Genomic DNA, 12,566 nt, shown 5'->3' on the forward strand with positions numbered 1-12,566 from the left:
TTCAAAATGTTGTTTTAATTAATTAAATGTGAGCTAGTGAATGGTGACGATGATTAAGTATGCTCGAGGGTAAGGATTGCTTAAATCTATGTAAGTGGTGATCTTTGGCATGTCATATTTCATTGAAAATCCCTGAGGCAAATGTTGAAAGGTTAGGTTGTGTTTTGTTTGTTTTGTTTCGTTTTGTTTCTTTTATTTTGCTCGAGGACTAGCAAAAGCTAAGTGGGGGGAATTTGATAGGAGCATATTTATGCGACTTAGTTAGCTTGTTCTTGTGCATTTGTGTTGTTATTTCTTAGTTAATTATGTATTTTAAGCTATTTTCGTGTGTTTGTAGGTTCAAATAACAAAGTTGGCAACAAAGTGCTATTTGAAGCACTTTGGAGCATTTTTGGGCCAAGATTGGATAGTGCAAGCATGGAGACATGAGGATGGACGTTTTTGAAGATTAGAAGGCTAGAAATCAGCATGTGTGTGTGCAAGTGTGTTGACCTACAATTACCAAACACTCATCCACTACACTCATTACATCCACTCATTACCAAACACTCATCCACTACACCCATTACATCCACTCATTACCAAACATCCATCCACTACACCCATTACATCCACTCATTACCAAACACTCATCCACTACAGCTATTACATCCACTCATTACCAAACACTCATCCACTACACCCATTACATCCACTCATTATCACAACATACACCACTACCACCTTAATTAGATTGTGGTCCTCTCCCTAGCCTATAAATACATCCACCCTTCACCATAACAAATGAGGGAGAAAAAGATCCATCAAAAGACACTACATTCACATCTCACAACTCCATACACTTACACTTTCATTCCTTGGCCAAGAGAACACAATCCACCCATCCACCATTCACCATAACTCACCTATATCCATCCACCACCATAATTTACCACTCATCCATAAAACCACACCTTGTGCTGCAACAAAGAGAAGAAGGAGGACCTTTGGACGTGCTTGCCATTCAAGTTGGATTGTTAGAGCGTTTTTAGGTGTTTTCATTCTTTGTTTTCAATATCTAAATTTGTTTATCTTTGCTTTGTGAGTATGAGGAGCTAAACCCCCCTTAGCTAGGGGGGAATTCAAAGCCATGAACATACTTGCAATATGAATTGATTACCTTCAGTTGTGATTTCATAAGTTGTGAATTCAATTTGTTTAACTGCTTGATTGATAACTTATTCGTGTATGTTTATTAAGAGTGCACACTTAGTTTGCATGCATGAATATGATGCTAGAGTATAAGGGAGTTTCACCTAATAGTTACAAGCTTATATTCACAAGTAGTGGAGGTCGCTTATAAACGATCGCGTTAAATGAATTTTTGGCAGGAGTTTCATGCTCATCATATTAACGAATGCCTCGTCAATACTTATAGTTTTCATAATGCTTAATGATCTTTGATTGTATCTTTATTGTGTTGTTCACGTAAAGGACTTTTGAAGAATGCTTGAATTATTGTATGCGCTTTCCCATCTAATTCAATAACTTAAGTAAAACTTGAAGGTTAATTTAAGCGGACTTAATTAACCTGGGGTGTTGAGTTTCATGATTTATCGAAAGAACAACTGAAAATTGGTTTATGTGCAAGTGTGTCATGTGTGGAGAAGAACCCTCTAGCTAGCCCATCATCCATAGTTTACCCAAATTCGTCCAAAATCTGTTTTAGTTTACAATCTGTTTGTTTTGTCTTCAAATTCGTCAAAATCAAATCCCCCTGATGAGTAGATTTTATATTATATATTTTACTCTAATCTTAGTATATTTTGGTTAATATATTAGAAGAATTTTGATACTTTGAATTGTATTTTCAATATAGGACTTTCGACTTCATCTGGAGAAAAACAGGACCAAATGGACGAATTTTGGAGTAATTCTAGTTGGAGGACGTTCGTTAGTCACTTAGCTTGATCGTATCAAAATTTGGGATTTTTCCACCAAACGGTTATTTTCTGGCGATAAAATAAAGAAGCAGTGCGCAGTGCTGGAAAATGACGTTTTTGGGCTTAAATTGCGTTTTTGGAGCACAAGATGACCTCGGATGCGTTCGTGGCCTTCTGGAAAAGTGTTCAGAATATTCCAAACATTAAATCCAGCTATATTGGGCCAGTTTTGGAGCAGCTTATGGGTCAAAACGTGGCTGTTCAGATTTTATCATTTAATTTAGGGTTATGTTTCCTAAGTTTTTGTGGGGATTTAAGTTAATTTTAGTTTCCTAGGGTTTGTGTGGGAGACTTGGCAGATATATGGCTTGGCCGTCTACCATATTTCTTAACGCTTTATTTTATGCAATTTTGGAGACAGAGAGAATTGTTGGGGTTTTGGAGATTTTATACTCTAAGGTGTTTTCAATCCTTTTCTTAGTAATATTTTCTATGATTTCAATTATGAATATGCGGAACTAATTTCTTTTGCTAGGGCGAAGCCTTGAGACTTAGCATGAATATGTGATTTTTATTTAATTGCTTATGATTGATTGCATGCGTACTTTGAATTGTTAATCACCGGGATAAAAACTATCTAATTGTCGTAATGCCTGATCACCATTAGGATCTTTAGAAAAGTAATTTGATGCAATTTTGATCGGAAGGTTCCCTGAAATTGACGCTGGCTTCTTGTGATTAATAATTGTAATTTCTCTTAAGATGAATATCACGTCTTAAGGATTGCATGATTTTTCAAAGGATTTTCATAAAGCATAATGAGTCTTTCATGTTTAGATTTGATCCGAACGTCCGGACAGATTGCATGTTAGATATACGCTCTATGTTGGAGGTTCCAAGTAGAATATGAATTAGGAAAATCTAACCTTCAAAGTGGCATGTGTAGATTATAAGTAATTGGTAAAAATTCATAGGATTGCTAGGTGATGGTGGAACCCTAGTGCTTTCTTAATTTTATTCTTCCAAAACTGTTTTCTTTTCTCTCTAGCTCTAATATTGCAAATTGTTTATTTTAATTCATTAATTTCATTTTTATTTTAATTAGGTTATAAAATCAATCACTTCAATTTCTACTTTACAATAATTAAATGGAATCTGATTAGTTCGAATTATTTAATAATCCATGTGGAGACGACCTTGCGAGATCCGTTTATACTATAATAACCTTGTGATTCTTGCAAGTAAAATAGGAGATTTAAGCCCGTTCACATGAGTAGTAAAAATCCTATCACCTCTTTTACTTTAAAATGTTTTATTAGTAAAAATCTGTTTTGATTTGTGTTTTTAAGTGTCTTGAGTCAAGTTAGAACCTAATTTCATCCAAAACCATCCCTAGAGGCAGTTTAGAGTCTAATTCATTGTTTTAAGCTGTTTTGAGTCTTTTAAACTAGTTTTGAGTGTTTTTAGTTTGTATTGCATCTTTTGAGTCTAGTTTGGTGTTTTAAACTTAATTTTACGTTTTTAAGTCAGTTTCAAGTGTTTTAGCAATCCCTCCTAATCCCCGGCCTAGAACGATCCCTACTTACATTCTTTACTACAATTGACAACAAGAGAGTTTAATTTGTGTGTTAAGATAATTTTCGCATCAAAAGGTTCCAGCAAGAACACATAATGCAATATACAACTAAGTGTAGTGGACTTGGGTTACTTTAGGAACTCAAGTGTGAGTGCTTTGGGACTACGAAAGTTTGTCAGGGTTCAAAGTATAAAAATAAATTATTGAATCGTTAATGTCCAAAAGTGATATTCAGGTCAATAATTTTGGATTCATTATCAAATTAATGGACTGCATGTCACTTTTAATTAATTCAATAAATCGGGACCAAACGGGGTTGATTGTAGAAGAAAAAATAATAATAACATTCAGGTTCAAATTATTGGGAATGCTTAAAATAGCATTAGGGTTCGAAAAGCCATAACCCAATAACATTAGGCTTGGGTGTCGTGAGTAGGGCACCAAAAATATGGGCTGAAAAGAAGAAAAAAAACAAGCCAAAATTTGGCTTTAGGCCGAGAAAATGAGGCAGCCCATCATTGGATTGCTGGTTGTTGCTTTAGACAAGCTCATATTGCCTCAAGCTGCGGGCTGGGCTCTAGCAGGTTGTAAAAGCAGCCCAATTAGGCATGCAAGCTGCAGGCTTGCAGCAAAGATGGGCCGGGATGTAGCACAAGGTCCAACAACCTCTTGCTGCTAGCAAATTTGGGTCAAGAGCATGGGATAGGTCCAAAAGGGAAATGCAGCAAGTTTCCTTTATGGAGTTGGGCTACAGGCCCTAGTCAAACCAACTAGGTCGAAGGCCTGGTGTGTCCATGTGCTCCGCGACAAAGCCCAAAGGGCTGCTGCCAAGGTCCATACGTCGAGGCGACGTCGTTTTTAGGAGTGTCTCCACACAGCTGGGCTTCAGGCCAGCATAGTGGTCCTCACGGTCGTGGTGCGTCATGATGTCCAATTTCCCTTCTTTTTGTTTTTCTTTTCAAAATTTCCAGGGTTGTAGAAACCCTAATATGCTTCTAATTTATCAATATACTTTGACTCACAAATTCCACATAGCGATTTAATTGCGTAATGCATGAAACAAGTATATATATATATTAATAAATATATGAACATATACAATATATATATATCGGAAGGAAAATATAAACATAGGGGGTTCATGCATCATGGGAATGTTTTCATGCTTCATGGTCATTTCAAATATCATACTTTATTTTAAGTGTACTTGATTGGCAGAAAACAACAAAAGCCTTTGAATTTGTAGAAGTTCCTTCTCGGAAAGCCAAAATTACGTCTCCAATGCGTTGTATCACGTCGAATACAGAAAAATTAAATTGAATCAATAGCATGTAGATCAATTAGCGCAAGGAACAACACTAGAAGTAATGGGTGATAAACTCCTACGAATTTGGGTGCAGAGCGCTTAGTGCAATTTTGTCTCAGTGCAGGAGCATAATACTTATTGTGACTTGCTGGAACATCTGGCCATAACAATTGTCATCAACTCCGACGACGGCAGCGCAACAATCTGATCCAACGAGACTGAAATCAAGAGTGAAAAATGCTGCAACAATGTCGAGCACACATCTGTCAATGGTAGCTAGTGATGCCCAACATGTCTGATAAGCTTGAGCTGAAGGTGGTTTCCATGCTGGCTGTGCTGACATTTTTTGGGTGGCCGATGGCTGTTTTGGACCGGCTGGTGGCTGTTTCGCGGTGGCCAGCTGCGGTTTTGGTGCTGCCGGTGCAGGCGTAAACGGCCAACCAATATAAAAATAAAACCGAAAGACTGTTTTTGGTTGTGCTGTGACGACCCGTCCCTAATTTTCCATGTAAATTCTCCCCAAGTGTGTAAATTGACATTTATGCCCTTGTTGGCAAAGTGACGTGGACGTAGTATTCGACTTTCAATTTATTTTTCTCACTATCGTAATTAAACAATACTCGTTACGATAGCGTGAACGTGAATTAGACCCGAATCGGACTTGTAACGAAAAAATTACGTTACGTTAAAGTGGGTTAACAACGGGTAGATTTGTACATGTGTGTGCAAATTATTTCAATATAGGAAATTACTGTTTTTGATACGGGTACGTTAAATTTTGTTATATTTCACTTGTACAAACCTTATTTTTTATCTTCTTTCAAAATTGGACTCGTGCCCTCAAATCCCTCACCACCAATCATTTCTTTTCCCACACTATTACACCCAATTAGATTTTTCTCCTTCCCAGCTAATAAAAAAGCTTTATCTCTCTCTCTCATCTTCTCCTTCTCTCTCCCTCACCGAAGCTCTCTCTTCTCTGCAACACACATACTCTGCCACCAAACTTCACAGATCGACTCTCAAACTACCACCATCGTGATCCTCCCAACCTCACGAACTCATCCGTACCAACCGATCATGAAATGATCGAGATTTGAACCTCCAACTCAGAGCTCCGACTCGGGTGGCGTTTTCCCCCGACGAGATTATGTTCAATTCACACAGTTTCAGGAGTTTTGCAAACTTCTAGGTGACTCCCTAAGGCCATTAGGCTAGTTTTGAAGTGGAGCCGACGAGGAGACCTTTGGGTTTGAGACAACGAAAGTAAGGCCAAGAGTGTCGAGTGGATTTTGATCCACTTCAGTCCACCTTTTGGACTTTTAAGAGGTAAAACCTTATTCTCCTATTCTCGGGCTTCAAATCTGTATAAAGTTCGTTAAAAATGGTTGAAGGAGAATATTCCATCAAAGTTGACGAAATATTTTAATGACGTTAGATTCCGTTACTATTTAACAGAATATTCCATCAACTTTGACGGAATATTCCTGTCTTCTGTTAGTCTCTGCCAGGCGTGCGGGCGTGCATGTGGTCGTGGGCTAGGCGGCTCATAAGGGCGAGTCCAACCTTCAGTTGATGAGTGCTTGACACGTATGGGTCTGTGACTTCGTGTTGAACATTTTCGTATATTCAAACCTTCTGTTTGAGCAAACTATGCGGGAGGGTTTTCCTAGCTTTTAGTGTATGTGTTAATTAACTAATTATTTTAGTTATTTCATATATAGGAGAAAATTATCTCAAGGACGTACAAGAACAAGCACGGCTCGGAGACTACGATCCGACCACGTATCAATGGGTGGGCATTTGTTTTCATGTATATATAAAGTTTTATAGTTTCCACTATTGCTTTTAGATTGATTTTACGCCTATTATATCATGTTTCATTTAATTTCAGAAATGTTTTATGTGGTTGAGATTTATATTACTGTCATGACATTTTCATACATATTTTAACTACTCATCATTGCTGCACCCAATGTTAGTGCTCACCTGGGGCCAAGGCCAATCTTTCACGTGTATGTGCACATCCGCACCGCATGCTCGCCTTAGATCCAAGTAGGTGTCAGTCCTATCATATAGGTTGCATCAAGCAACTCCAACTCGTAGGTGACCACGATTATCACCATACATATACATTACACTCAGTCTTGTTCATGTCAGAAATTATCTGCATGAACTCGTGTGCTAGTATAGATGGATGAGCACTTGTTTCCTTTATGCTACTGTTGAGATATTGTGATTTGGCGTATTCTAGCATTATTGTTGATTTACATTTGTTTTCATACTTATACATAGTATGATTTTCTGAAAACTATATATGTTTTATGGCGAGGGGTTAGTATGTTCAGAAAATAAATGAATTTTATAAACTTTTATTTTGGCCCACTTACCCTTCTGTCTTTCACCCCTCTAGGTCCTATTTAGCTAATTTACTCTACAGCGTACGATGAATATCCGGCGGTTGTGACATATCCATAATTAATGTAGGGACTTTCCCAAGTTGTGTATTAAGTACTTTTCTAATTTCGACTGCATTACATTTATGTTATCTATGTTCTGAATATTTGTATTTTATGGGTTCTACCAACTACTGCGCACTCACTTTATTATTTTAAATAAGTTTTAGTTTTGGTTTTAATTTATTCACATTTTTACATCACTTGCACTTTTGATTACGTCACCTTCAGATGACAGTTAGCATGCCTCGACTCCGATCAAGGGGTGTCATGTGCGGCATGGTCGACAATGTTACACCTACAAAGCCCTACTTGGAACAACAATGCCGAGCATAGAAAAATCAACACAACAGAAATGGAGATCTTCATGATTGATTCGTGAGAGAATATTAGGTTTGATATTGTACGAGTTGTGCTTATAAATGTTGGTCTTGCTTGGGTTTTTATAGTTTGTCGAATGAGTTTTTTTTTTTTTTTTTTTCAAAGTCGAATGAGTAGTTGGATTGGTTTACAACTCCACACTAATCGTTATCGTAATTCTACTTCAATCTCTTCAATTGGTTTTTTTTTTTTTTTTGGAAGGATCATCAATTGGTTTTTGATTTGTTAACTGACGGTCTTTGTTTATCATTGAATATCTTAACCCACTAATCCTACTAGATGCTTGAGAAATATTTTAGTGTTCGGAAAGCACGGTCCGGTACATCAAATATCATAATACAATTGGTAGATATTTTTTTTTTTTTTAATTTCTAACCAATTGTATTATTATACTTAATGTATCAGACTATATTACTGGCACACTAAAAATCTCTTCTTTTGGGACAAGTGTTCACTTGGGCGATCACATCTACCGTATGCCCCGCAAACTATCAGAGTAGGGGATGGAATGTTATGTATTGGAGTTTACCGTGACCTGGATTTCTAGATGTCTCTTTTAACAAGTTTATAAGCAAATTGGTCAAAGGCCCATCCTAAACGCAACTCTGATAATCTTAAAAAAAATATTAACTATATATAAGACGTGTTGAGTATAACTGCATAAGATTCACATAAATAATGTCACGGTTGTTACCATTAGTCAGATTAGAAACCCAATACGTTATCAACACATACATAATAATTTCATGAGTACTATTCACACGCTTTGTTTTACTTTTAACACACTCAAAAGATAATAATTAACATGGTGTATGGATAGCATCATCCTAATTTCATATAGCACTAGTTTATTTTATTATTTTTTTTTTTTTAAACAAACGATAGGTGGGCTAAGTCTCTTACAAGTGAAAATAAATATCACTCAACAGTAGTACTAAGTAGCTCATATTGAAATAATTAGATTAATATGTAATTAATTGTGAGACTAATCTAACAACCATATCGTAAGAATTATGATAATGATTACCAGACGAGAATAATCGACGAATGGACATATAAAATATGGGATCCTCATTATTTTGGGGTGTAACATCTGATAAGTCTCAATTCTATCATCATGGTGAGGATAACATAGAGACCCAACTCAGAGCAAGTCCACCCCTAAAAAAATGCGCTAGCACTCAGTCTATTTAATTCACTCATTGAACAGATTGGCCAAATGCTTCTCCACCCCTAAAAAATGCGCTCGCACAAAGTCTAAAAATGCACACCCATCCCATTTAAAATATTAATAATTTTTTTATAAAATAATAATTTTTAAATTTAGTTTTAATTTCGGATAAAATTTTAAACCAATCTCATCACGCCACGTGTCACTATCTATTTACAATAATTTAGCCAAGATTTTAATAAGATTTTCAATCAATCTTGTAACGCCACGTGTCATTATCCGAACGTACTATTTTGTGCATAGATTTTCGATTAGATTTTCAACAAATCCCGACACGCCACGTGTCACTATCTGTTTACGATAATTTACCCAAGATTTCGATAAGATTTTCTACCAATCACGTAGTGCCACGTGGTGCCATGTGGCATTGTCCATTACCTCATCCTTTTTTTTGTCCATATAAACCCTACATCCCTACATCCATCATCATTCACACACCAAACTCAATCCTTATTTTTAGCTCAGAATCCTTCTTCATCGTTTTTAAATCTTGAGTTCTTACAATATCTTCTTCAACGAGATTGTCCAAACAGTTTGAGGAGCAACATAAAAGATCGTTGGCATAACAGGAAGAATTGTTCAATCTCGAGAAATGTGGAAATGAGGCTTTTGCAATGGAAAAGGATGAGGATGATGAACATAGAAGGCAGAGGGCCTCACATTCCTGCCGTGTCATGGAAACTGTGGTCAAATATCCAAAACCAGACGTGCTGCAAACTTGGATAGAAAGAGGGAAAGACGAGGTAAAGGTATCTTGGAAGATTATTTTATCCCCAATTGTGTATTCCCTGATCATGTTTTTAGCCGTTGTTTTAGAATGCAACGAAGTTTGTTCGACAAAATCATAGGTGCTATTTGCTACCATGATCTATACTTTGGCAAAAAAAATAATGCTTTTCATGTTCTAGGTCTTCTTCATGAGCAAAAAATTATTATTGCCTTGCAGATGCTTGCATATGGAGCATCTGCAAATCAAGTGAATGAGATAACAAGGATGAGAAAATCAACCGTTCTGGTGTCCCTGATGCGGTTTTGCTCCGCAATTAAAGCTCTTTATACCAATGAGTACCTCCGGACACCCACGCCAAAGGACCTGCGAAAGGCTGATGAGGAAGGGTGAGATGCAAGGCTTCCCTGGCATAATTGGAAGCATTGACTGCATGCACTAGACATGGAAAAACTGTCCAAGTGCGTGGCAAAGAGCTTATGGCGACAGAAAATAAGCCAAAAGTAACATTTTGGAAGCAGTGGCTTTATTTGATACATGGATTTTGCATGCATTTTTTGGTGTTCCAAGAGCTCAGAATGACCTAAATGTCCTTGCCTAATCTCCAGTCTTCCACAAAGTGCTGCAAGGAAAAGTACCCAAAGTCACATATTAGGTCAATGGTCATAGATACGAATGATCGTACTACCTTGCAGACGACATTTACCCAAGGTGGACAACGTTTGTTAGAACAGTGCCACATCCACAAAGTGAAAAAGAAAATACTTTGCACAATGTCAAAGAGGTGTAAGAAGGATGTAGAGCGTTGTTTTGTTATCTTGCACGCTCGTTGGGCGATTATCAAGTCAGCTGCCATAATGTTTGATGTCGAGACTCTTCGATCCATCATGATAACGTGTATCATTCTCCACAACATGATTGTGGAAGATAAGTATGATTATGATGTCGTCGATGAATACGAGCTGGACACAATGAACAACTCAAGAACACATATCTATTGTACTCATGACGGCACCAAAGATCTCGTGCAACATGAGCCATTAGAATGGAATGGATGTTACAATTAATTGATCGTTGAGCGGTACACTTCAATGCAAGAGCCATACTGGTACTGTACCCGTCAAAATGACTTGATTGAGCACCAGTGCGGATTGCAACAAGGTGAAGATAATTAAAAGGAGTTTGTGGTGAAAGAATAACGTTCTTAGTTTATTTAGTGTATTTTTTAAGTTTATTTGGTGAGTTTATGTAATTTTATTTAGTGTGTTTTTTTAAGTTTATTTGGTGAGTTTATGTAATTTTATTTAGTGTGTTTTGTTAACTTTATTTGGTGAGTTTATGTAATTTTATTTCATGTGTTTTTTTAAGTTTATTCGGTGTGTTTAAATAAAGTACTAAAAATATTAAAATGTGGTGTAAGGTGGAAGATGAGGGTTTTTGGAATTTATAGGAGAACAAAAATTTGTATTTTTTTAACAATTTTTAATATTTTTTTATATTTTAATTTAGTTAATTAATCTAGACCGTTGGATTTGAAAAAGATTCAAATCCAACAACCCATATGTTGACACGTGGCTAATGGTCATAATTTTGACCGTTGTGCCTTTTTTTTATAATTTTTGGAAGGAAAAACGTGGACCGTTGATCTCTGGATCAGATGGCCCAGATCACGCCACGTCACTAGCTGTTGGTTTTCAAATTCAATTTTTTTTACCATTGGAAATCCAACAGTCCAGAAAACTAGCCATTGGAAATCCAACGGCCTAGAACGAGCCACGTGGCCTCCCCTTCAAATCCGTGAGTGCGCCTGCGAATGCGGGCCCCGCCCACTTTTTCTGGTTTGGGGCGCGCGCCTACCCACATGTGTTTCCCACGCGCCTAGCGCAAAATATATTTAAAACGGCCCGTGACGTCACGCTTGCGTCTACATGACGTCACATAGGTCGGGCCTTGGCTTAGCACATTTTGGGCCGGCCTATAGGACGGCTTGGGCTGTGAGCCGGGCTATTAGGCTGAGCTAGAGCAAATTGGCTAGGTGCTGGGCCATTTTGGTTGTTGGGTGCCGGGCTATCCACTCCTGATGTACTTGCTCTCATAAACATGAACCAATACAATTACCATCATTTATGTTTTACATATTTTAAAAAAAAAAAAGCTAGCTATTAGTTTAGTTATAATTTTTTGAGGGTACTGCTATCTACACACTCATTTTTACTTCTCGTACACCACTCTCAATTTTCGATCGTCGTATCGAATAAATTGAAAAACATCAATGGCCAAATATTAACGAGAGTATGTGGAAAGTAAAAATGTGTATGTGAATAACACTTTCCTTTTCTTTAAAGGTAAGTGATTTTCGGACACTCTTTTTAATCTCTTACAAAACCCTGTTAATTTTGGTCGTTTTCCGTTAATTTATTTTACCAGATGACCATAAATAAAGAGACGTGTGAGAGAAATTAAAAATAGTGTGTAAAAATCAGAAGATGCCTATTTGGAAGTGTTTTTAAAATGACTGAAAGCACTTTTAGTTAAATTAATTTTGGGTTCGAAAAGCACTTTAAGTGTTTTTTGGAAGAAACACCATATATGTGATTTTTGTTTTTCCAGAATTGAGGATTAATTTCAAAAACATTTTCATCAAAAATTTAGTCATTTTAAAAGTATTTTCAAATATAGCGACGGAGCCAGAGATCCATCACATGAGGGTCTTTAAGTCAAATAAAAGAAATTAGAACAAAATAGTTACAAGTATAATTAATTGAAGAACAACCGAAGGTTTTGTTGTTGTTTTGTATTGTCATGGAAAATTTTACTCAAGCAAGACTAATGGAACTTTAAAATTTGTATGAAAAATTTCGTATTGAGATTATATCATAAGAACATAGCTATTTACGAGCTTTAAGAAAAAATTGATTAACACATTAGATTCTAACAAAAATTTAAAGTCATGGCTAGCTCAAAACT

Source organism: Malus domestica, chromosome 15, assembly GCF_042453785.1.
Source record: "Malus domestica chromosome 15, GDT2T_hap1".
Lineage (NCBI taxonomy): Eukaryota > Viridiplantae > Streptophyta > Magnoliopsida > Rosales > Rosaceae > Malus > Malus domestica.